This window comes from Lissotriton helveticus, chromosome 3_2 (assembly GCF_964261635.1).
Source record: "Lissotriton helveticus chromosome 3_2, aLisHel1.1, whole genome shotgun sequence".
NCBI lineage: Eukaryota > Metazoa > Chordata > Amphibia > Caudata > Salamandridae > Lissotriton > Lissotriton helveticus.
Genome location: NC_136062.1, coordinates 183,047,777 through 183,074,260, shown reverse-complemented (window position 1 = coordinate 183,074,260; position 26,484 = coordinate 183,047,777). Strand labels below are relative to the sequence as shown.

The 26,484-nt window shown below is 45.8% G+C and overlaps 1 long non-coding RNA gene across 1 annotated transcript; it reads left to right on the top strand.

Annotated features, from left to right (window-relative positions):
- The first annotated feature begins 133 nt into the window (after positions 1–133).
- Positions 134–26,114, top strand: LOC144826258 (uncharacterized). Its single transcript, XR_013609737.1, has 3 exons — positions 134–246; positions 18,238–18,489; positions 25,622–26,114. It is a non-coding gene; the product is annotated as an uncharacterized LOC144826258 (long non-coding RNA).
- Positions 26,115–26,484: the final 370 nt, after the last annotated feature.

Here is a 26,484-nt window from a genome sequence, read left to right as displayed (position 1 = left end):
TGCAACCAATTAATAATTGACAAGAGATCAATCAGCCAATCTGGTAAAAAGAGTATCTCCATCCATTCTAAGATAATCTTACTTTCCCCCCTCTTAACAGAAAATGTTTCCACTTATCTGATTGGTTGCTGAGGGACAAGAAGGGCTCATGCTTTCACCCAGCTCGTCAATATTGCGGGACAAAAGACATCTAGGAACGAGGAGTAAGGGGAAATGAAAATCTTTCTAAAATAATGCGCTTCCTGGGTAATTCTGCACTGTGGTCTCCAGAATTTGGCATTGCATAAACAGCAATATGAAGCCATTTTCGGTCAAAGTCTGTGGTGTTCACTTGCACGCATTTAAAAGTTTAAGTGTATGGTGTCGAAATGTGAGGTATTTGCTATCAGAGTGTCTCATGCATGATTATGATGACTTGGAGATCAAATGTGTTCTCTGTGTAAGAATATTCTGCCAGGACAGAATTGGGGACTTAGTTAAGAAAAAGAGCTGTTTTATCATTTGAACGCCAGGTGGGATTTTGTATACATAGATCTTTATATTTGTACACAGCTAAATAGAGTCTTTGAACTTTACGTTCGACATGTGAGCAGGGAATACAGCAATCTGACCACAAGCTATTCTGGGTATTGGACCCTAAAGTACATTTGGGGACCCCAAGAGAATCCGTGAATCCTACAATGAAGCTACTCCTGGAAGAAACAAGAAGAAAAAAGCCAATAGGTCTCGCTTGAACAAGAGCAATTGGCTTTGCCAATGTGTTAGCCATGTTGTCCACCAGTGTGGCTGCTGTTCAGCATGGTTTAATGTTCGAGGCATAGAGGAGAGCGGTGGGTAGTGACATCTCAAACGTTTGTAAGGTATAACACCTTTATTAATGAGCACACAAGATGTAGCATGATTCTCCCTGTCAGCCAAGGGGTAACTGACTCCGGTAGAATCCAGCATCAACACCATTCTAAAAGTACATCACAGCATGACATCACAGTATAATGTAGAGAACACTCTAAGGCCCGAGTACTACACCCCCCTTCTACCTAACAGCAGAGAGTAAATTACAAAACAATAAAATAAAGAAAGACAAAAGCAGGGAAATATACAAGATTCAAATAAACATGTCCCTTCAATAATAAGCACATTTGTGGCAACCTAAGTAAGGGAAAATAAGAAGACTCGCACAATGTGTAAATAACCACCACACATAGTTAGCACCCAATGTGATCCTCCAAATAACAAGGAGGCCTGTGAAGCCTAGTCCAGTGAATTCCACTGGCCTCATCATGAGAAAAGAGGCTGTTGGGACTGAGAGCATGAGCATCACCAGCCACACACTCCACACACTAACCCCCAACACTAGCCTATTGCTGACCAACACTTATTTACTCATCAACATGAACCTGTTCATACCGACACGCAACCTGACACAATCACGCCTCATCACTTTACTATCCACAACCACCCCTTTCTGATACAAAGCCACTCTGCATTTGTTCCATTCGTTACCATTGGCCAAAAGCACATAACTGTCAAACACTTCTTTGACTTTGAATGGACCCCAAAACTTAGACAACCCTTTGCAAAGCCTTCCATGTCTTATTTTGACCTAGTTCCCAGCACACACACCTTTGCCAACGACCATGAGCTCCTGTCCACCATACTTCTTGTGACAAGAACTCACTAGCCACACAGAGGTTAACTTAGTGCGTGACATTCTTCAGTGCATGTTCTCAAAAGAAACAATCCCAGGCACACATGCGCTGTGGTGCGATGGGCCCACACCATATCACCCACTATTGCCTTCGCATCAGCCCCACGATGGCCATGGGTATGGTACCCTTAACTAAGCGGTTGGTCTGATCCACCATGCTATTGGTTTGGGGGTTGTTAAGTGCTCTGCGATGGTGGGTAATAATACCACACTTATTCAGAAAAGATTTAATTTCATGGGAAATGAGTTGTGTTCCATTATCAGTAACAAGGAAACAAGGTAATCCTTTCTGCAGAAACACACCCTTTAACATCTCCACTATCCTTCTAGTGGTCACATCAGGCAAACATTTGATAACCTACCATTTAGCATGCACAGCCATCAAAACCATGGTATTTTTCATTCCATCGTCCAGCATTTACATAGGCATGATAAAATCCAAGCATACCATACTCCATGATATGCCAGGGTCTTCGATATGTCCTTGTGCTGAATGGACTCTGGTCTTAAGCCTCTTTTCGCTCTCCTTACACACATCACAATCCACCACCCACAACGTGATCTCATCATCCATACTTTGCCCCAAAAAAATCTCAGTCACCTGTTTCTTCGTCATGGTTTGCCCTACGTGGCCGTCAAGGGCTAACTTAATGATCTTGCTTCTCAAACCCTCCGGTGGTACAAATTGGTCATTCCTCACAAGAATGTTTGTGCCGCTCAAAGTCAACTCATCCAGAATCTTAACAAGTGTTCTCACCGAAGGAGCTACTGAGCTCTCCCTTTGCTCACCATGCACAACCATTCGCTCAACACACCTAGGGACTAAATCCTGATCCATTAACTTTTGCCACTCATCTGCCAAGAATGAACTACCAATGCACTCCTCCACATCACACAATGAAGCCACAGTCCCTTCCTGATTCCACACAGAAACACCATGCCAATGTCACCCTGAACATTCCAAAGACATACGTGATAGGCAGCATGCAGGTTTTTACAACTCGGTTTGTGAGCAACCCGGTACTTATACTCCTGAAGTCTGGAAGCTAGTCTAACCAGCCTCGCTGAGCCCTTGCCAATTCCACCAGAACTCAAAACTTAGACCAAGAGCTTATGGTCTGTGCAAATGCAAAAATTTAGACTCTGAATAGAATCGCCTGTCTTCTAAGCCAGTACATATATACGTATTCCCAAGGCCCTAATGCTTCAGACCACTCATGGTGTTGATATAATCATTCTTATCCACAGCCCAGCGTCTAAGGGAGAACCTCAGAGACAAAGCAGAAGGCAAGTCAAAGTTCCTCTTATCCGGCATCTAGCAGCTCACAAGGGCCAACGTCCAAATCTCAGTGTGGATAAGAAGATGAAACAAAGATCTTCAAATCAAGAGCCATCTTTTCCACCTTATTATCTGAACCAAGATTTTTTTAGTTACTAACTACGGCTCCACTGATGGTAAAGCCCTATTTAGACTACTCAAACTATCAGAATTCCCAGAAACAGCCGCTAGCTGTGTATTCTCAGACCCTAGAGTGAACTTTCCTCAGGGTTCATTGTAGATGAAGTGGGAAGCGTTTCCTCAAAGAATTAGATTTTTCTAAACCCTCTTTTGATGAATCTTCTTAGCTTTGGTTCAATCTTTCTTTTTATATGGGAGTTACAGCTGGAGCTGGTGGCCTAACATCAGTCCCTTTCCTTTTTAGGTCTCGTGACCTACAATGCGCGCAAGCGCATTGAGGGAACGAGAATTCAAGTGGCCAAAATCCTCTTCAAACTAAGGGCTTTCAGCCCCGCGGTTTTCTTGCAGTTCACGTGAATCACGTGAGCAAACATGCACGCGCATTCACGGCCAGGGCTTCTCCTCCCCTAATTATTCATGGCCGGCCGCAGGCCGGCCGTACTTTCAGTTTCCCGCTTCTCCTCCCCTAATCATTCATTCCCGGCCGCTCACAGCACATCAAAGGGCTTCGCCCAGCGTGCGCTCTGCATTCTCTCTTCTATCAACAATATTCCCTCCCGTGCTTCCCCACGTACAGCTATTAACTGCATCCGTTTCCTTAGCAGCATTCGTGACCTTCCATCCTGCCTGCTGCAGTCACTGTTCTTTCCCTTCATTTGTTCATTCTGGTACTGTTCTCATGTACTCGCCTGTCAGAGTATTTCTAACTCTCCCTTCTTTTCTTCCTACATCTAAAGCCGATTTCTTTTCTGTCCCTTCTCATCCAGTCCAGCTGGGTCTGCCCTCTACCACTTTCTATTTTCTCGGTGATTCTGCGCTTCTCTCGCTCATTCACTTTCTGTTTCTCCATCGCCTCCCACGACCTCTCTCTGGTTGTCCTCGCTATCTCTCGCACTCCCACGTTTTTTCTTGAGTTTATCCCTCTCTTTCTCGCGCCTCATCTCTTTCTTTTCCCACTCTTTCTTCATTTCCCTCCCTCTCTTGCCTCCTGACTTTCCTTCTCCATGCTCTTTCCTTCGCAACCCTACTCTTGTTACTTTTCCCTTCTACCCTTCTCTAGCTGTCTCCTTTCTTGCCTCGCATTCTCTTTCTCTATATTTTCTTTTTCTCCTGCTCCCTTCTCTCACCCTGCATATCCTCAATGTATATATGTCATCCATCAATGTATATATGTCGTCCACTCTCTCCTACACCCACTCCCTACAAGACGTACGCATTTAATATATAAAAGTATGCAGATGCATTTGCATAAATATTCCCGATTGTGCGCGTTTGCAATATGTGCGAGATGAGCAAGACATTGGAAACAGAAACATCAAGGCATTGTATTTCCAGTGATTGCTTGCAATACGCCATTTTATTTTCTATAGAACAAAGAGGATCATGGTAATTTTTACAAATTGCACCACATTTCCAATTTACATGTGTATGCGGATTGCTCCAACCCCCCTGCCCCCTCACTTCCTGGCCGCAGCAGCGTGCAGTGCCGCACTGCAGTAAAGTTGTAAATACCTTCCGCAGCTGTCTGCCAGCCTGCAGTGAAATACTGTCTTTGTTCGACATTTCTCTTCTCAGGCCGATCGTAAAACTTTCCAGCCCCAACGCCTCACTTTAAAACACACCCCGTTTAACAAAACAAAGCTGCAACCAGGCCTTTTGGCTGAAACGATTTCTACTACCACAGTTATTGTACTAAAACTATTTCCAGTTTAGGTCACTTAAAGATTCTGGCCCCCATGCTTTTTTTTGTTTTGAACTGGCAAACTCGTATTTTCTTTGCCTCAAAGAATAAACAATATAAACTTTGAAGTGGCATTTTGTTTCAAGTGGTTTTTGTCACACCTCCGTCACAGCATGCCTGTGTACTTCAAAGGCTTATCACTTCACACGGCCGGCCGCAGGCCGTGCAACCAGAGCACTTCAGTTGGTGCGCAGCCCTCCTCCCAGCACTGCCTTGTTACTCTCGGCAGCCGTGCGTCCCTAAACACTTTTTATATTTAATTAGCAGCAGCAGCATTTCTCCTGCGCCAGGCCACATCAAAGGCTCTGTGCCACTTTCACCCACACAGCAACACTTACAGACACGCAACGCCACTCACACCCACGCAAGCCCACTATCATCCACGCAACACCACACTCACCCACGCAACGCCACTCACCCAAGCAACACCACTCACATACGCAACGCAACTCATCCACGCAACCCCACTCATCCACGCAACCCCACTCATCCACGCAACCCCACTCATCGACGCAACGCCACTCATCCACGCAACGCCACTCACACATGCAACGCCACTCACCCACGCAACACCACTCACCCACGCAACACCACTCACCCACGCAACACCACTCACACATGCAACGCCACTCACCCACGCAACGCCACTCACTCACTCACTCACGCAAAGCCACTCACACCCACGCAGTGCCACTTTCACCCACACAGCACCACTTTCAGACACGCAACGCCACTCACACCCATGCAAGCCCACTATCACCCACGCAATGCCACACTCACCCAAGCAATGCCACTCACCCAAGCAACACCACTCACACACGCAACACAACTCACCCACGCAACGCCACTCATCCACGCAACGCCACTCACACACGCAACGCCACTCACACGCAACGCCACTCACACACGCAATGCCACTCACACACGCAACGCCACTCACACACACAACGCCACTCACACATGCAACGCCACTCACACATGCAACGCCACTCACACATGCAACGCCACTCACACATGCAACGCCACTCACACATGCAACGCCACTCACACATGCAACGCCACTCACACATGCAACGCCACTCACACATGCAACGCCACTCTCACACGCAACGCCACTCACACACGCATCGCCACTCACACATGCAACGCCACTCACACACGCAACGCCACTCACACATGCAACGCCACTCACACATGCAACGCCACTCACACACGCAACGCCACTCACACACGCAACGCCACTCACACATGCAACGCCACTCACCCACGCAATGCAACTCACTCAAAGCCACTCACACATGCAATGCCACTCACACATGCAACGCCACTCACACATGCAACGCCACTCTCACACGCAACGCCACTCACACACGCATCGCCACTCACACATGCAATGCCACTCACACATGCAACGCCACTCACACACGCAACGCCACTCACACATGCAACGCCACTCACACATGCAATGCCACTCACACACGCAACGCCACTCACACACGCAACACCACTCACACATGCAACGCCACTCACCCACGCAACGCAACTCACTCAAAGCCACTCACACACACGCAGTGCCACTTTCACCCACACTGTGCAGTGCACAATAGGTCTCGCAGTAGGAAAGTTGGAGCTATTGGTTTTGTAAATGACAAAGCCCCTTATGTTTTTAAAATGAAAACAAAAATAAAAGGCATTGTTATTTGCAATTGTAATAGCTCCAACTTTCCTACTGCGAGACCTATTGGCAACGCCAGTGCTTGTTTCCCATTGATTTCAAAATTGGAAAAACGTTGTCTTCCATGGATTGTAATACAGAGAGATTAATTACATTTATATTAATGCACTCATACCAGAATATTAGCAGGAACTTGGGAACAACATAATCCAGCAGCTTGCTAAAGAGACTCCGTACCATGTGGCTCTCATCCACGTGATTCTACAGACTTTACTGCACTGCTTTTCTGGTCCACTGGTGTTTCTGCTGGAATTCACAATGCGCCTGGGGCAGGGCTTTAAGTGGGAACAAAAAACTGGGGGTACTCTTAAAGGGTCGTGGCAAATTTCTTAAAGGTGTGTGGCCTATCCGAGTATGGGTGTGGGCTAAATCAAGATAACTAGAATTGTGTGCTTAAGAAAATCATGAAGTCGCATCCAGCAAAGGATAATAAAATAGGCAAAAAAGTATATTTATTAAGTATAAGCCATAAAACTCTTAAAAAAAACATTTGCTATTTCCAAACTTAGAATTTAAAAACCATCTTCACCAAAGGATGTGTTATTGAGTTCAGGCAGAGGCGCAACTAAAGCCAAATTTTGGGGGGGCTAAGAAAACATTTCTGGGGGGGGCCTGAATCTTTAATCAATAGAGTGGAGCTGCAGGGGCTCTTAGAAGGGGTGAGACAAAAACAATTCTTCATTAATAGGCAAATGGTCTTTTACAGACCTGTGAAGTGCTCGGGTGCGGCTGTGTGTGTGCCCAGGAATCATCTCATCCCAGGCTGCCACACACAACAGGGGGTGGGGGGGCTGAAGCCCTTTGAGTCCATTGGGTGTTGGACTCTGTCATCCCGGGCTGCCACATACGACTGGGGGGGGGCTGAAGCCCCTTTGAGTCCAATGGGTTATGTGTGCCTGAGTTCAGGGATACTAGATTCCATATGTCTATCTTGCCGTTATGGGAAGATATGCAGGTAAACATGTCACAAAGGGGGAACATCCTTTTCGACGCGGATGTTACCCCGCAGTACTTTTAGAACGCGTCCTTTACAACGCAAGTCGTAACCACGACTTGCGCTGGAGGGCGCTAGAGGATAAAGAATAGTAAATTTACTATTCCAACACCTTCCCTAGTATCCATGGGGACTGGTGTTAGAATAGTAAATTATACTATTTACTATCCGGGCCCCCAACGCAAGTCGTGGTAACGACTTGCAATGTAAAAGACGCGTTGTAAAAGCACTCGTTGTGACGGTACGCGTCGTACCGTCATACATCTGACGCCAACACTGACCCGCCGCCGAGCCAGGAAGAGACCATCTGCCCCGTGGTTCTCTGACTCCCTCAGGCTCCTTAGGCAAGAAGTGAGGAGGAAGGAGAGGCTTTGGCACTCTAGCTGGGACCTCAAAAACAAAGAGGCTCACAAACTCCTTATCAGGAAATATAAGGCTGAGATCGTGCAGGCTAAACAGGATTACTTTGTAACCCTGACATCCTCGCTTTCCTCACCGAAGGAGCTTTTTAAAATTGTTGACTCTCTAGTCAATTTACAAGTCCCTGACCCCGTTGTACCCTCGCAGGATCTATGCGATAGGATTGCCTCTTTTTTCCACACTAAAATAGAGGACATCCACCTAGCTCTTGAAAAACAAAGAGCCTGCATTAGTGTGCCTACTGCCATGACTGAGATAAATACACTAGCCACCGCCCCCTTCTCATTGGGCACTTTGGACTCCTTTCCACCTCTTACTCTGAAGGATCTTGAAATCTTGACTAATAAGATGAAATCTGGTTCCCCCATGGATACTTGCCCACTGAAAATCATCAAGCAGTGTAGGGAGACCCTTTTACCACCGCTGCTAGAAATAATGAATCTAGCTATAAGAAATGGTGTCTTCCCTTTGGAGTGGAAGAAGGCAATAGTAAAACCCCTGCTAAAAAAGGCCTCCCTCGACCCGGAGGTCTTAAAAAACTTCCGTCCAATCTCGCTGCTTCCCGCTCCGGCAAAGATGCTTGAGGCACATCTGAACAAGCATCTTGCGGTTTTTGTGGAATGCTCGGGCTGCTTGGACTCTTCCCAGCACGGATTCAGGAGGGAACATAGCACCGAGTCGGCCCTCACCATTGTGCTCGATAACATCCGTAGGACAGTGGATGGGGGCCAGACCACCCTCCTGGTCCTTTTGGATCTGACCGCGGCCTTCAACACCCTCTCCCCCTCAGTACTTACATCTCGTCTGAGGGACGTGGGGGTGGGGGGGGGCAGCCTTAGATCTACTGACCTCCTTCCTTGCTGGGAGGGAGCAAAGAGTCAAACTGGGTGAGTTTCTATCTCCATCCCGACCTGTGCTATGTGGGGTCCCTCAAGGGTCGGCTCTTAGTCCGACCCTGTTTAATATCTATGTGACCCCACTGGCCAGACTTATAAGATCTTTCGGGATGGAGGTAGTTTCCTATGCTGACGACACCCAAATTCTCGTCTCTCTCTCCCATTCAGATGTGCAGACCGCCTCCAAGTTTAGATCTTGTTTGGAGGCGGTTGGTCACTGGATGATTCAGAACTCTCTTAAACTGAATGGGGAGAAGACTGAGGTGATGGTGTTCGGAGGGAACAATAACATCTGGTCGGCCAGCTGGTGGCCCAACTCGCTTGGAGCATGCCCTTCCCCCACAACATCTGCCAAGAATTTGGGGGTGATGATAGACCCAGCCCTGGATATGAATGGACAGGTGAGCAGAACCATCTCCACCTGTTGGGGCCTAATCCACACCCTGCGAAGGATTAGGAAATATCTTTCGTTACAATCCAGAAAACAGGTAGCTGTGGCACTAATAGGCTCACGGCTAGACTACTGTAATGCGCTGTACGCGGGGCTAAAAAAGAGCCTCCTGCAGCGCTTACAGGTGGTTCAAAACGCCACAGCAAGATTTGTTTTGGATGCTCCCAGACGTACCTCGGCTACGTTAGCCAGGAAAACTTTGCACTGGCTTCCGGTAGAATACCGAGTACGGTTCAAGGTCTTGTGTATGACATACAGAGTCATCACAAAAAACAGTGACTCTGGAGTAAGTTCCATCATCTCCAACTATATCCCTGGAAGGAACTTGCGTTCCTCCGGGAAATTACTTCTGTCAGCCCCTCGCATAAGAAGAGCCAAATGGGGTGGCAGGGCCTTTTCCACCCTTGCCCCTAAATGGTGGAACGAACTCCCTTTGGATCTCAGGTCCCTGCCCTCGTTGCAGACATTTCGTAGTGCACTTAAAACTCGCCTCTTCCTGCAAGCTTATGTGTAATGGATGAATGATTCTACTTTCTGATTTTATGGTTAGGCGCCTTGATACCTCCGGGTTATTGTTTTTTGCGCGTTATAAATTATTTTCAATCAATCAACTCAATCACATCCGTCACAAAGCATTCCCCATGTTATCCTATGGGCAAGATAGCCTTTCAATAGTGAAAAACGAAATTGGCAGTATTTCACTATCAAGACACGTTACCCACACTAGTAACACCAAACAAAAAACCGGGACGTCTGCTCACCCTACCTTTGACCTTTGAGGCCCGAAAACAGAGCCCTATAGAGCCCCCTTTCGAGGCCTTCCAAAATAAACTGGGGGGGCTCAGTCCCCCACAGCCCCCCCCCCCCCACTTAAAGCTCTGGCCTGGGGGGTGACACAGCAAGAGAGTCAGGCAGTGAGGAAGCGTGAAAGAGCGAGAGACCTCTCTCGTCTCCTCAGCGGTCCTCAGCGTATCCCGACTTCTCACAGAACTGCAACTGCTAGAAAACAATGTAATCCGTGAGGGCACCCCCAATACCCCGGTATAGCCTCAGCCCAGTCCTCAACTCAAGTCTTTGCCGCTCCTTTGCTGCTGCCCCAACGACGGCACTGACCTCACCGACAGCCGAAGCTCACGGCTCATAGCCCCTCCTCCTCCTCACAGCATGCAGCGTTCACTGGCTTCAACAACTGAGCTCTGCAGAGTAGAGTGGGGCAGAGTAGAGTATAGTACCATAGAGTGCAGTGGCAAAGAGTGGAGTGGCATAGAGTGGAGTGCTGCAGAGTGCAGTGGCGTAGATTGGAGTGATGCAGAGTAGTGTGGCGTAGAGCGGAGTAGCAAAAAGTGCATTGGAATAAAATGCAGTAGTGCTGAGTAGAGTGGGGGTGAAGTTCAGTCGCAGATCGCAGTGTTGCAGAGTAGAATGTCATAGAGTGCATTGGAGTAGAAGAGAGTGCAGCGGTGCTAAGTACAGTGGTGCTGTAGAGTAGTCTAGTCGCATATAGTACAGTAGAGTGCAGTGGCGTACAGTGCAGTGGACTGGTGCAGAGTGTTGCAGCATAGAATTCAGCGGCGTACAATACAGAATTATAGAATGCAGTGGCTAAGATTAGAGTGGTGTATAGTAGAGTGCAGTGGTGCAGAGTAGAGCAGCATAGAGTGCAGTGGCATAGAGTACAATAGAGTGCAATAGCATAGAGTGGTGCAGATTAAAGTGACGTAGAATGCCGTGATGTAGAGTGGTGCAGAGTATAGTGGCGTAGAGTGCATTGGCATAGGGTAGAGTGGCGCAGAGTTGAGTACAGAGGCATAGAGTGACGTTGTGTAGAGTGCAGTGAAACAGAGTGTAGTGCTGTGTTGTAAAGTGGATTGGTGGAGAGTAGGGTGCACTTTTGCGGAGTGGTGCAGAGGAGAACGGAGTTGCATAGACTGGAGTATGCATGGTGTGCTAGCTCACTGCCATTAGAGACAACACATTTTCAATTGAAATGACCATTACCTTTGCACAAACATGCAGTTTTGTTATATTTCATATAGGTACCCCAATATAGGCTCAGGTACCATCCTAACCCTCCACCTATATTCTTCCCTACATTACATACATAACGGTTCTTAGGGACTGACCTTTTACCTAGATGTGACACTGCGCACAGAACGGAGGATTTTCCCTGGTGAGGGCGTCATACGTTAAGCATGAGGATTCTGGGAAACTCAGCAGGACTACCATCGCCTGTATAATATCTATGTATAAAGTTCATTCCCGACGTCATCCTAAGTCCGACAAGTGGCACAGCAAGGTAGAACCACCGGGGAGACCTTTGGGTATATAAACATCACATATTGCTGAGACAGAGGAGATCAGGACTTCCCTGCTGACACACTGATGCGAGACGCTGAGGTTCCTGCATGCAGATACTCCAGCTTGCAGTGGTCTAAAACATCCCTTGCGGAGTGTCCAACTCGAGACAAAGATGGGGTCCCACAGTCTCTCACTTCAGGTAATGGGGTTGACTTTATCCTAGAGGGATTCTTGGCTTAACACCTACATACATTCTAGGTACACTTAGGTACATCTAGTTAGGATAGTATCGTAGGAGTACGCATTTTATTGTCATGTATTTTATATACTTGCCTGTATTGAAGGTTATAGCAAAATGGTAAAAGTCTACTATCATTTTACTTTGTTAGTGCTTCTAATCATATATATCTTTTACTGTCTAATGGTTGTTTCAACGCACCTATTTTTCACTAGAATAACAACTGTTCAATAAATACTTATTGAAAAAACATCCCTACCATTTCTTCTGTGTAACTCTCTGAGACTGTGAGCACGAGTGACTGAGCAACAATTAGTACACTGTTTCCATGGTCCTGAGGGATCAGGGTTGTCATGTTCGATAGTTGCCAAGAACTATTCTCTCTCTGATAAGAGGAGTTTCTAGTGGCACTGTGAGCTAGGTGGTACACAGGCCAACATACCCGGTGAAGGTGTCTAGAATCAGTCTGACACCAATCCTACAGTGTATGTTGACTAAACGCGCAGATCCTATATAGGTTTTATAAGAACTACACGACATGGTGCCGCCAACGTTGGTTGGGTACATGTTTAACAGTCAAACCTGAGTAGTTCAGTGGTGCTATTTTCAGACACCCATTCTCACATCTTCCCAGAAACGTCTGGAGTGGGAGGGCACAAACTCCGCCTCAGCTCAGAAGGCAAAAAATCCTATTTATTGGCTTCTGGTTAATCAAGCTTGAAGGACACAGTGTTCCTAACATTGTGCATAAAACACCTTATCTTGGTTCCCTTGAAAAACTCTTCTTACTAGGGTTGGGCCAGTAACCTTTGTGATTGAGGCTCACTAATCATTCAGAACAGAGGTATTCTATTCATGGGTTACATTCCCACAGGCAAATGCACTAACAAAGACATTTCATTATTACACAGTAGATGACATACCGAACGAATATTGTCCGTACGAGGACATTGAAGTTCCGCTCACTTACCAGGAGCAGTTATACTGGTTAAAGAAAAACCAAAGGTGGTGATGGACGGAGCGTTGACAATACAAACACTCACCCCCAGTCAACTGATCTGGGTTTAATCCATCACCGTTCTTTAGCTCACTCTGCCACCCCAGTTCAGCATTTATACTGGTTTAAAGGCGCCCTCCCCATACAAAAAATAAAGAAAGCCTCTGTCTGCTCGGAAGATACAGAGCAAAATGGCCAGTACTAGCTGTCTACACACCACATCTTGACATTGAAACAATGCCAGCAGGAGAATTACTTACACTTCATAAAGAATGAATACAACTTTACAGAAATATGACACAGTTCGTGATAAGGACACTCACAGTTCAGCCAGCAATGGCTACACTAACTGGTCCGACTCAAACAACAACTAAAATTACACCACAAACATTACAAGCAGTCATGAGCAAGATGCCCACTAAACGTGTACATATGCCGTTCTGGGTGGCTCAAATAATAACACAGCTAGAGGCAGTATTTCCAAACACCAGCCCACATGAAAAACACAGAATGTTAACAATTTGCTTGCCCATCAAGATAATAGCCAAGATAGAGGATTGTACCTCTTAGGGTACAGTTTTCGCTGCACTATATACAAGGACTCAAGGTATCCTGTAATTAGCAGTAATATTAGATGTATTAAGACGAATACAGAATGGGTATAGAGCAGAACTTGCTCTGAACTTAGGGATGAAATTACTAGCTAATTGTGTCCACGTATCAGCTATATTATGAGCGAATATTAAAGGGAAAGCAGCCTCGGTGGCAATACACCAAAGCCTGAGGGAGTTCACTCCTCTACAAAAGGAACATGAATTACCTAAAATAATTGAAACAGCTGATGCAGTTGGGAGCTAGAGCAATAAAACCTCAACTCATGGGTGGTCCTGAGAAGGGTAACACAAAGCAAGCACCTGCTTCTTCCAAGAAGAAATGGGATAATAACACACAACACAAGAATAAAGACAATAGATCTCAGTCCCGAGGTAGTTCTCCTCAATAGGAGCCCTCCGAAAGTAGGTGTAACCTTAGGAATAGGGACAACATTAGAAAACCTTGACAGTTATCAGGACACTGATACACGTTCCTCTCGTTCTTTTCATGGTTCATCGAAAAACTCAGAGTGGGAAAGACGGTCAGAACACAGACAAGAAGAGCGTACCAAGTCCAGACACGCGCAACACACTTCAGACTACACTTTCAAAAAAGAAGAAAAGCCTAAATCAAAACCTCAATTCAAAAAGAAGAAAGTAGCAGGTCTTAAAGTTAGACATGCCCAGAATGCTGAGGAATCAAGTACTGAACGGGGAATGGGCTCTGACGATGCTAGACAGCGCAGCAGGAGTAACAATAGCTTGCCAGAACCTGATGGAATTTCTGGTGACACTGGAGTTGAGTGAACATATCACTGTGGAAACACCTGATACTAGGGTAAGTGTCCCACATAGGTTACATGAAATAACACTCCAAATGGAGGGGGACAAGTCCAGAAAAATTAAAGGTCCCTTTTTGAAGAACCTGACTTTTGGCCACGGCATTCTTTTAGCTGAAAGAGATTGGCCGCCTACTATTGTTATGGATTGCCCAAAGGGAGAAACGATAATTATGCAGGCTTTTTCCGACCTCGTTCCCCACTACTTAAAACATGCGCAGGAGTGGGCAGTAGCACTTTCTCCTGCATTATATTGCAACCATGTTGGATAGGATGAGGATTAAACTCACCACATGATACCAGTAAAATCTACTCCGACTCCACAGAGACAATATCCAATTAAGCAACAAGCTAAAAAAAAGATCAGGGAGATCTTAGATCAACTTGAATACCAGGGGGTGATTGAAACTTGCACATCTTCAATGAATAATCCTTTATTTACCATAATGAAACCTGACAACTCATATTGTCTAGTTTTAGATTACAGACATCTAAACTCCTTCACAAAAACATTTGCAGTACAAAACGCACATAGTGCTGCGTTAATGAATAACATTGAGTAGAAAAAATACAAAACAACACTGGATATCTCAAATTGGATTTTCTGCCAAAGTATAGCACCTGAGAGCAGATATTTGACAGCATTCTCGGCGTTAGGGTCCCAGCGTCAATTTTGTCGACTCGCTCGGGGTATAAGGACAGCCCAGGGTTGTTCTTGGCTAGAGTAACTGAGTTACTCCAGAATCTGGATGAAGAGGCAATGTCCTATGTAGATGATATTTATCTGATGGATGGTGACCTAGAGGAGCACTTGACCAGGGCGAGCACCATCATTTTGGTATTACCCTCTGAGGGCTACAAGTTCAACTGTAAAAAATCTAAAATAGCCCACCTCAATGTCCTATTTTTAGGATATGAGCTCTTAAGTGAAGGGAAATGCCTGGCAGCTAATTTTTGGGGAAAATGTGCGCTGCTCCAAACTCCAAAATCATTGAAAAATTTACAATCCATACTGGGATTCCTGTACTTTGGTAGAACATACTTTTTGGATTACGCAGAAAATGTTAAACCTTTCTACCACCTCATAAGACCTGATTTTTCCGTTAGGCAATGGACACAGGGACACACAGATACTGCTACAATCGTAATACTGGTTCCAAAATATAATGCATGCAGTAAAAAGAGTAGAAAAAAATAATACTGTAAGAGCATTGTATGGTTCCTAGACCATAGATAAATACATACATAAACAACAGAGGCTAAAAAGTACTCAACTGGTGCGTCTAAAATACGACTATCCCGGTGTACCTAACCTAAGCCTAGTATGAGGGAAGGAGTAAGTGAGGTGTAGCATAAATGTAGTATATTTTGCCAAGAATCTATCCAAGATTTCTCTAAGGGTCTAATCAGCTCCGTACCTTAATGTAGAATTTAGGAGGTCAGTCTCAGGACTCGATTTCCTAACAACCCGCAAGGGTAGCTTGGAACACTGGAGCTGGATTTCTCAGCAGGAGAAAAGACAGCGTCTCTCTCGGTGCGTCTGCTGGAGGGTCGGCTTCCTTCGGCACTTGCTGTAGCAGGGTGCGTCAGGCAAGTAGGTAGTTGAACTGCTTCAGACCACCTTGTCTTTGCTATGGCAAGTGTGGGCATATTTATACCTTGAAGGTACCGAGTTTGATGTAAAGGTGGACATAATAACGTCATTAAAGAGTGTCAGTTCTTTGAAAACTCCATGAGTTCTTGGACAAGTCAGTATTCGAGCAAGGGGAAGTCCCTAGCTGCTGAAGCCGAGTTTTCCGAGAAATCGTTGTAGATTTTCGGAACTAGTGGTAGTAGCCCTGCCGTATTTGGACTGCATGAGCTATGTCTGAATATGGTTATGATTTCTATGCCTATATAAAGATATGGTGATTTATACCTATATAAGGGCATGAATCGGGAAAATTACAATAGGATCCTAAAATGTTATACAACACCCACTCCACCGTATCATGTTCAACTAAGTTCAAGCACTAAAACATATAATCTAGAGCATGTGTTTACAATCCCACCCAAAAATACATATAAAATGCATTTGAAATGGTTCCACACGAAAAATAAGCATTAGTACTGAACACATTTAAAAGCAATGATTTCATTGTTAGCCTATAATATGATATTGGAAATGCTAACTGAATGAATCATGAAATTACGTTTATGACATGGCTCGTAGTTACAGAAGAAAAATCGAGACCATCCCATATGGTTATGATTTCTATGCCTATATAAAGATATGGTGATTTATACCTATATAAGGGCATGAATCGGGAAAATTACAATAGGATCCTAAAATGTTATACAACACCCACTCCACGTTATCATGTTCAACTAAGTTCAAGCACTAAAACATATAATCTAGAGCATGTGTTTACAATCCCACCCAAAAATACATATAAAATGCATTTGAAATGGTTGCACACGAAAAATAAGCATTAGTACTGAACGCATTTAAAAGCAATGATTTCATTGTTAGCCTATAATATGATATTGGAAATGCTAACTGAATGAATCATGAAATTACGTTTATGACATGGCTCGTAGTTACAGAAGAAAAATCGAGACCATCCCATAGCAGAATATACAAACTGTTTTGGTTTCGGTATGTGCATTCGGTCAAAATTGTTTCTAGGAAGTATTCAAAGAATTCTTGTTCTCTAAGAATAGTTCTACTTTTAAGTAGATTGCTTTGTGCCAAAGTTCATTGTTTTTAAAAAAAAAAAAGTCAAATCAATTCGTCGGAAAAACAGAGTTCCAAAGTTAGATGCTTTTGTTTTGAAAAAAGTGAAGGTCGAATTTCAGAATTGAAAGAACGCTGTGTGCTAACTTCAAAAGTTATTCTCGGTGTCAGGAGAATACATTAATTCGTCAAGGCTGGCAAAGAAATCGTCTACCACAGTACATGAAAGTTGAACCACTTCATTAAGAAGGTCAATCGTACACAGATGTGAAGCATCGCCGTCAGCGTCAGTTGCATTAGCAATGTTCGCAGCAGATGGTACCAGTGTACCTGTTGGTCCGCGTATCACACCTTCAGCTGGAATTGCCGGTGAGATCTCAATGAATGCCGTCATCAGGATTGGTAGCCGTTGGGAGAAACACAATACATGAGCCGTTACCGGACCTAGTAAAGCGTCGACATCCTTTGGCATAGCCGATGGAAGTGTTAGACAGATGTCTAACACGCATTCCTCTCCACAAAGCAGGCATCGTAGAACAGGTAAGATGCAATCTTGCCAGATTGGTCTGAATGACATAAACCATGTGATCTCTCAAACGAACCAAGCCAAGATTCTGTGTTTTGCGTTCACGATACTACATGGCCAGAAGAGCATTCTCCATGGTATTTTGGGTATCGCTGGTGGCCGGATTTGCCATAACGGAGCAGGAGGAGTAAAAATAGTATCCCTGCTACGAGTCCCAAGATGAGAGGCAGGCCACCGAACACAGAGTGCACGAAGTTAGGAAAAATGCCCAGGACTGCTTCAAGGGGTGCTAACAGTCCCGAAAAAATCGTCTTAAATACATGTACAATACCACTGGTATCAGACATGTTTAAGATACGACCTAACATTTCTGCAAAATGTATGGGGCACACATTTAATTGCTGTACTATAACCTTAGATGGTCATAAATATGTGGTAACTAATGGGGTGTATAGGATATAAAATTGTAAAACAGCATCCAATTGTGGCATCTAATGACAAAGAGTACTGTCTGCACAAACTCTCGTAGCTATTTTGTTTATGTCCAAATGTTATTCTTGTTTTCCCATATGATATTGTGATATGTTTTTAATATGCAAATGTGATGTGTTTTTAATATGCAAAAGTGACTATGAGGACTGGAACAGCTACCCCAGGGGACCGGCGCACCGCTGACGCTCCCGCTGCGCCAGGAGGCGCCTCAAGAGCGCGGAACATCTCCCGCCCCACGGGATGCGCGTGGGCGGCCGCCGGGCAAAGCCCGGGCAAAGGGCGGGCCGTCTGTGGCATTCCGGGGCCGGCAGAGGCCGGGCTGGACCCTCCCCCCAACAACTGTGGACCGGGAACGGACTGGAGAAAATATCTGGACCACTTTGTCGGTTAGTGACAAGAAGGACATTTGCCTATTGTACTTAGGGGCCAATCAGAGAGTATTTTGGGGGCCACTGATTGATAATTGTGTGCGGTAGCGGGTGGTTGCAACTGACTGCCAGCACGGCTAGTGCTCTGGTACCCTTGCTTGTTTTTGTTTATCTACCTGTTATTGCCAGAGACATACAGTCTATCAGTCCGTATCATCAATGGCTAGCACGGTTCTAACAAGGTCTTCCAAGCATACTAAGTGTACAGCCCCAGACCCCTCTAGAAGCAGTAACCCAAAGAGAATACTGCCCCTCATTCGTGATAAACCGACAGCAATAGACAGAATGCTGCGCAAAGCGATAGGGGAAGTGGCAAATGAGATAGAGCGAACCGAGAGACGCCTCTCATTAACCCCCCAGATAGATCTAACAGCCTCGCAACTGGATGGGGACTTAGAAGTTTCAGCAAACCCACTATATGCTCCACTAGACCCTAAGATTACTGACATTCCCTGCGCACAAGGGGGGACCTCATTTGCACAGGAGGCACCCATAAGGGGGGAGACACCACCTCAAACAGGCAAGAAAAGGAAAATCAACAATAAAAAAGACTAGGCGAAAGAGGACCATACCCATTGAGGTTCCACTTGATAACTCCCACACAGAGGCAAGGGCACACGGAGGGGGCGAGTCAGATATACAAGTCCCCCCAAGGTGGGTAGCTCAAATGATATCTGACCTACAGAACCATTTAGAGCAACTCATTGCTAATCAAACAAAACTAATTCTCAGTAGGCTGGACAATGTGGTTACTCTGGTGAAAACAAAGGGGCTGGGTGGTGGCCCCAACCCCCCCCCCCCCCCCATGTAACATCACAGTGGGGAGTCTATTATAACAAGCCCAGACACACTACCAACAAGTCACCCCCCAAAAGGGCAAAGTACCACTGCCACGCACCCCCCGCACCCCCCAAGTACACTGATGCCATGCTCGGCTCAGGTTTCCACAGGTCACTCCACTATCACTAGGGAGGTCACCCGGGGAGCATCAAAAGGCACCCATCAAGTTATGGTCCACAGACAATCTTCGCTTTCACCTGTGATCCGGGGTCAAGCTGAAAAATCTACCCCCAGGTCACCCACTAATTCGTCAGTATGTCTTAATTTACCCCCTGATGCAGCCCCATACGTAATCATTCTAACAGGAGTACCGGAGCTGAGATCAGACCAGACAGAGCCCTATGGTGAGCTCAAAAACAAACCCATGTTCTGGCTAAACAAGTATAGGCCCCTAGTAGGCAATGAACAGGGGGAAATCTTGATGGTACGTTGGGTGAACTGGGTGGGAAGCAGGCCTAAGGACCACAGCGGGGATTGTGTGGTGGTAAACTTTTGGAACCAGCGTGTCGTAGACCAGATATTACATTGAGGTCCAGTCACAGATTCGAGCAATATTAGATCTATGCCCTTGAGTTTTTTCTACCCTAGGGGACACCATAACATGGGGTGGGCACAGGAAGGCCAAAGCAGCAGGGAGTGGAACAGGGCCGGGCGCAGTCGCAGACCTGAATACACTGCCCTGAGGAACCAAGGAGCGATACATTTACGGAATAGATTTGATCCCTTGACGTCCTTGGAAGAACTGGATTGACTAAGGACGGATATAACCCCCCAGAAGAGATGTGATAGGGAAAAGAGCTCTGAACCAGACAAGGCTCAACTTACTCTCTTAGCTTGGTGCGACGCATCACAGAGAGTGGTTGATCCATGGCCTATAACAATAGAGGGCCCACAAGTTAGTTCTGGAGTAGAAATAGAGACAAAGGGGTCGGATAGCATTGCGGCATGCACCCAGCAATTAAAACCACACAGATCAGCGGACGCAAAGGAATCCCTGGTTAATGATAGGAAAGTAAGCACGAACCCCACCACACCCCTTGCTAGGAGGCCCGAAAGGCTGAATGGGTTAAAGCTGATTTCCTGGAACATAGCAGGTCTCACAGCGAAGTTTGAGGATCAAGAATGGAGGCAATATATCACCAGGTTTCACGTTATATGTTTTCAGGAGATCTGGGTGATTGATCATAATCCTTTCTTTTTGGAGGGGTTTAAGCGTTTTTCAGTGCCTGCCCAGAAGTCAGCATCAGGGAGAGCTATGGGAGGGTTGACCATATATGCGGATCTACAGATAAAAGGGGTATGGTCTAATCTCTACTGGCCATCACATAATATGCAAGCTCTGGGTTTACACTCAAAAGGTCTAAACATTACCCTGATTAATTGGTATAATGCTGTGGGAGTTAACGGGAAGGATAACACAACAAAAGAACTGGATACCCACCTAAACGTCCAGATGGCTATGGGGAAGCCGGCGGTAGCACCGTCCCTAGTTCTAGTAGGCGACTTCAATTGCCACTTGTGCCCGACCCTGAGACCTGTTAATAAGGATTGGTCCCGCTGCACAGTGGAGAAAGGCCCACACTTCTCTCACTCCTCTGAAGGGACGGACCTAGACATGGTGTTGAAAAGTCATAATCTGGTACACACCATGGATCTGGTAGAATTGGGTAGCGGTGGGGAGATTAATCCCACATTCAAGGGTAGAGGCTATCGCGCCTATATTGATTACTTTGTGGTCTCTAGCGTATTCAAAGCATGGGTCAAAGGGGCGGAAATAGAATGGAGTATATACAGTGATCATAACCCCCTCGTGTTGGATTTAAAAGGTCCAATTATTAAAAGCACGATCCGAGGGGTAAGCTCTGTAGAGAGGGCAACAGACCAGGGGAGGCGACTCAGATGCTCCAAAGTTGATGGGGTTACCTTTTATAGATCTCTAATGGCAAAAGGGGGAGACGCATTTAACGTGTGTCTTGATCCCTCTATCAAGGGGGTTGCAGTTGTAAACGCATTTGAGGAGATGGCACACCTGATCGATGGTTTATTAAAGACGACCAAGAACGTGAGATCAAATACCACCCCCTGATGGTTTGATAAAGACTTCACAGGCACACAAAGAGCTGAAGTCTAGCTTAAAGTCTTTACCCAGAGATAAACCATACATTGCCCAATGCAGGCTCGCATACAAACAGGCATTTAAAAAACGGAAATATTGCCTCCAAACGCAAGCTTGGGACGACCTTAGGGAGGCCGCGGACAGAAGGGACCTGACAGAGTTCTGGAAAATCATAAACAAACCATGTTTCCAGTACTCTAATGCCCCAGAGATCTGCAATACTATCCTGCCAGAACAATGGCATCGCCATTTTAATCATTTATACAATTCACACTGGTGAAACTAACGATGACAAGGGCCAAGGGCTAAGATGGGCCGCAAGGATGGAGTTCACTCTGACAGAAGTAGAATGGGCCATACTAGGCCTATCAAAAAATAAAGCGCCCGGCCCAGATGGCATACCCCCTGATCTCTACTTAAGCAATGTGGAGCTGTGGGCTCCTACTCTGACGAGGATCCTAAACGCGGCTTCTGAAGCCGGCTTGCCCGGTTCCTTGTCCTCAACTATAATAGTCCCAATTTTCAAAAAAGGGAATAGGGACAACCCCCAATGTTACCGCCCGATATCTTTGATTGATGTCACGGCAAAGTTGTTGGGCCGCGTTATTCTTAATCGCCTCACAGAATGGGCCTACACGCATCCGATAATTACTGACATACAATATGGGTTCAGGGAGGGAAGATCTACAACGGACCAATGCCTGAACCTCTACCTCCTGGTCGCTAAATATACCATAGCCAGTAATGAGGCGGTGTACTTAGGGCTCATGGATCTCTCTGCCGCATTCGATCATGTGAACAGAGAGAAGCTATGGGCCCTGATGATAAGCCTAGGGGTGGACCTTGATTTAGTGAACATACTTAAAGCCCTGCATTGGAATACCACCACCTCAGTGCGTTTTAACTCAGACGGAGGATTAACTCCTTTGTTTCCATGCAATAGTGGGGTTCGGCAGGGCTGTTTTTTAGCTCCTTTTTTTTCTCCCTTTACATTAATAATTTAGACAGAGAACTAGGCATACTAGGAGTAGATTCCCCCCAAATAGGCAGACGTCCGGTTCCCGTCCTGCTTTACGCGGACGACATGTGTTGTTAGCCCGGACCCCTAGGGGGCTTCAGAGGCTGATTGATGGTTTTGTTGGCTTCACGAACACACTAGACCTATCCGCAAATTTGGACAAGTCTTATGTTATGCTGACAGGGGTCAGACCCGACAAAAAGTTTTCCTACAAGATAGGTACCCACAAAATAGGGCAGGTTCAGTCCTTTTCCTATTTAGGCCTATTATTCGATGGGCTGTTAAATTTCAAACTCCTTGTGGAAAAACACCGCTCAAAACTGGTGACCTCAACTGGGGCAATAATAAATTATAGCCGCAGGCTGGGAAGTTGGTCACCTGAACAAGTCATGAACTTATACAGATCAATCTGTTGTGCTAAAGTAGCCTATGGGGCAGAAGTCTGGGGCTTCGCAAACATCCACCAGCTACAGACAGAGGAAAATAAATATTTTAGAAAAGTGCTTAAAATCCCACACAGCATCCCTGCCTATATCATACACGAAGAACTTGGTGGGGCTTACATCGAAGACCAAATTAAGGTTAGGCCGCTTACGGCCTGGGTGAAGATCTGGACTCACCCGGAGGCAGACTTAAGCAGGCAAATCATCACAGATTGCCTTAAAAGAGATAAAGGAATGCGTATCCCTTGGTTAAATTATGTAAAGGGTATCGTCTGTAAGATCCTCTTTAGTAACCCAGAAGTTATCACTACCCAAGATAAACAGAGAGTCAAAAAAATGTTTGGGGAACGTGCAATTGCACGTAGGGCGGCTAGTGAAGAATGTAAACACACAGTTGCCGCCTACAGTCTACTGAAAACTGAGTATGGGATGGAACCCTATCTTGCACTCATACATAACGCACAGGATAGATTTTTTATGACCCGTTTTAGGCTCAACCTTTTACATCACATATTGGCTGACCCCCCTGGTTTTACTGCAACGGTTGAGCAGAAGGGTACCTATGGCTCTGTGACAATAGGTCTCCGCAGGATACCCTTCATTTTGTTTTATTATGTCCCTTTTATACACTACCTAGGCGCAAGTTCCTGGTGGGAATCTTGAAAAAAGCAAAGTTTAAACACGCCAAGGTAGCTTTATTGTTCCTGCAAAAGGCTAACGACGCTTATACTCTGTTTTGTATTTTGAATTTTATCAAGATTGCGGTCAGGACAAGGAACTCGAGAGGGAGGTGCTGATTGTATTACCTGTTAACTGATTGACCCTTGGCTAATGAATTGTATTTTAAGGCTTTTTTATAACAGTTTTATGCACTTTTATGGTATTTTGTAAATGCAGAATAAAGAAATATTTGAATTTTGTATGGGGCTGTTTGTTGATAATAATGCATGTATCTCCGCAGAGGACTTTGCAACTTGCAGATCATACGTCTCTCTGGATGAGGTCAGCGGCACCGTTTTTTGTAAAAGAATGGCTTTCATTCTGCTTAAAGTATTAATTTGTATAGAAGAGATGTTCAGTGAAGGCCATAGTGGCGACTCCCCGTCTGTCTTAGTTTTTGGGAACAATACTTGCACACAACAAGTGACCCTGGCTGACACACTAACGAGATAGGCTGTCCCTGGCATCATTCCGCAGCAGCTGTGATCATTCAGCATTATGTAGCTTCCATTGGAAAGCTGCCTAAAAATTGGATCTATCACTGCTGATGGGGAACACTGCAGGTGGCATGATAAGTTGTTTGAAGAACCCTCACAGTCTGCATTTAAATGAATGCCTTGACAAAGAAGTGTACCGCTCAATGTTGTTTTACAGTTTTTACCACTAAGAAATACCTCCTTTCCCCCACTCGAACATTTGTGTGTATATGGTAATTCCTGGGTCGACCTTATGTACTCTTTACCCAACCTTTCATACAGGCTTGCTGATATGTGTTTTAAGCAAAACTGAAACTGGAAAATCGTCACTGGTATCGTGATGTTGCCATGTATTATCCATTCAACGGATGGTTTCTCAGAAACGGTCAATGGTAATGTTTCCAGTTTTTCTATGCTCAGCACCGTATTGTCTGCTCCCCTCTGTGCCAAAGAGATTTGTTTATCTGTAAGGTTAAATACAGTATACAAAGACGTAGTGTTGATTAGACGCCAAGGCACATAGCCAGAACGAAGGTTTTGTAACGTCCAGCCTAGCAGCATTATAGAACGTAATTGAGACTGGCCATGTTTTTGTCGCAAGAAGCTATCATACCGGAGTGGGGTCCTGCTGAATAGACGCATAAGTTAAACTAACAGAGGTCGTTATCGCATTGTGGTCCGGATAAGCCTTTCCTTATAAGCTGTGTGATGTTTTGATAGGAAGGAATCCCCACCGAGGTTTTTGTTAGAAAAATAAAATCGATAGAGATTGATTAATGGGCTGTAGCCTTGAAAAGAAAGCGATAAACTAGTGTGGCGGTCGTCTTCAACACTTTCTGATGACAAATCTGTCTGAATACATGGAGGTATTTTCCCTTTAATCATGAAGAGTGCTGCAAACCCTTGGTCTGAATAGCATGCAGAATACAGATACTTATGCCGATCGTTTCTATCTATATTTGGTTCTAACGTCTACATGGAGAATAAACGGCGAGCCTAATATATACTAAGAAGGCCATAATTACAATTTGAAGAATCACCGAGGCATCCCCTTTTTCTTCCCTTTTTTTTTGGGATTCGCAATTGACTATATGTGCATTTAGAATTAAAATTTGAACGGTTAACCACTGGTATGAAATATATGCCCTGAGGAAGGCTTCTGCCGAAACACGTTGGTCTTTTACAACTGTAACCAGTGCTTCCAAGATTATACACAGATGTTTACATGCATTTGTGACGGGTCAACTTAGTTCTCTAGGGGTATTTTGTTCCAGGTTTTTGTCTCCATACACCTGTAATTTCTCATCTTTTTATAGGGCGGGGACACAATATAGATTATCTATCAAGTCTTGATTAATGTTCACTGTGAGACTGTAACGGGGTGCCCCAGGCTTGGGACCCTGTTCGGGGGTCCGTTCAAATGCATGCACAAGGGCCTCCACACTCTGTCCCTAGTAATCACTCTTCTATCCCTCAGCAGACGGACTATCATGGATCTGGGGAAGACTTTGCTGTCCTAAAGGAGGAAGACCGAGACTGGCCCTTTAAGCATCAAGCGGATGAGGAGTGGGCGGGGTCCTGGAGCGACTGGACCACGTCAAAAGAGGTTGACCAGAACAAGGCGGTGTGCTTGTACACCCGGAGTGAGTCCGAAGAGAGAGGACGGAGAGACGGAGAGTTGGAGGAGACGGAAGACGCGTTGGGAGGAAGAGGAGCCGGATCAGGAGGAAAGACGCCAGGAGGCCAACGACCCCACGTGTCGGCCAGCCACTCACCCAGGGGAGGTGAGTGGCTCACGCAGGTGCGTAATCGCCTCAGGGGCTTGGTGGGACGGCGGGGAGGTCCTCCGGTTGTCTGACGAGCCATCCTTGGGTCCCGGTTACCTTGTCCCGAGCACTAAACCCCACCCCATCACGCCCCATCAGGAGACTGGAGAAATGGGAGCACGCGTGGTTTGAGTCCTCACCCCCTTTCCCTGTTACGGCTGATATTGCCGGATATCGCTCTTACGAGTGCCTTTTGTTTGTTTTGTTTCATACTGGTCCTTGGGAGGAGGAGAGGACACGACGGACCCCGGAGACCCCACCGCCCGACGAAGCCTGATCGACGATCGGAGGACGTCTCGCCTGGACTCGCGGAGGAGAAGACGATCCCGGAGTAGATCCCCAGGCGAACCCCATTACTGAGAAGGACTTGTTCGGACCATTTACTTAGCACAATAAAGCCCATTGTCACTAAGACCCGCCTCTTGCCTTTCACTATCGATCCCGTCGCTAACGAAAAGCTCACAGAGACATATGTACTAATGAATTTTTCCTGGTGGTTGGAAAACATGTTTTT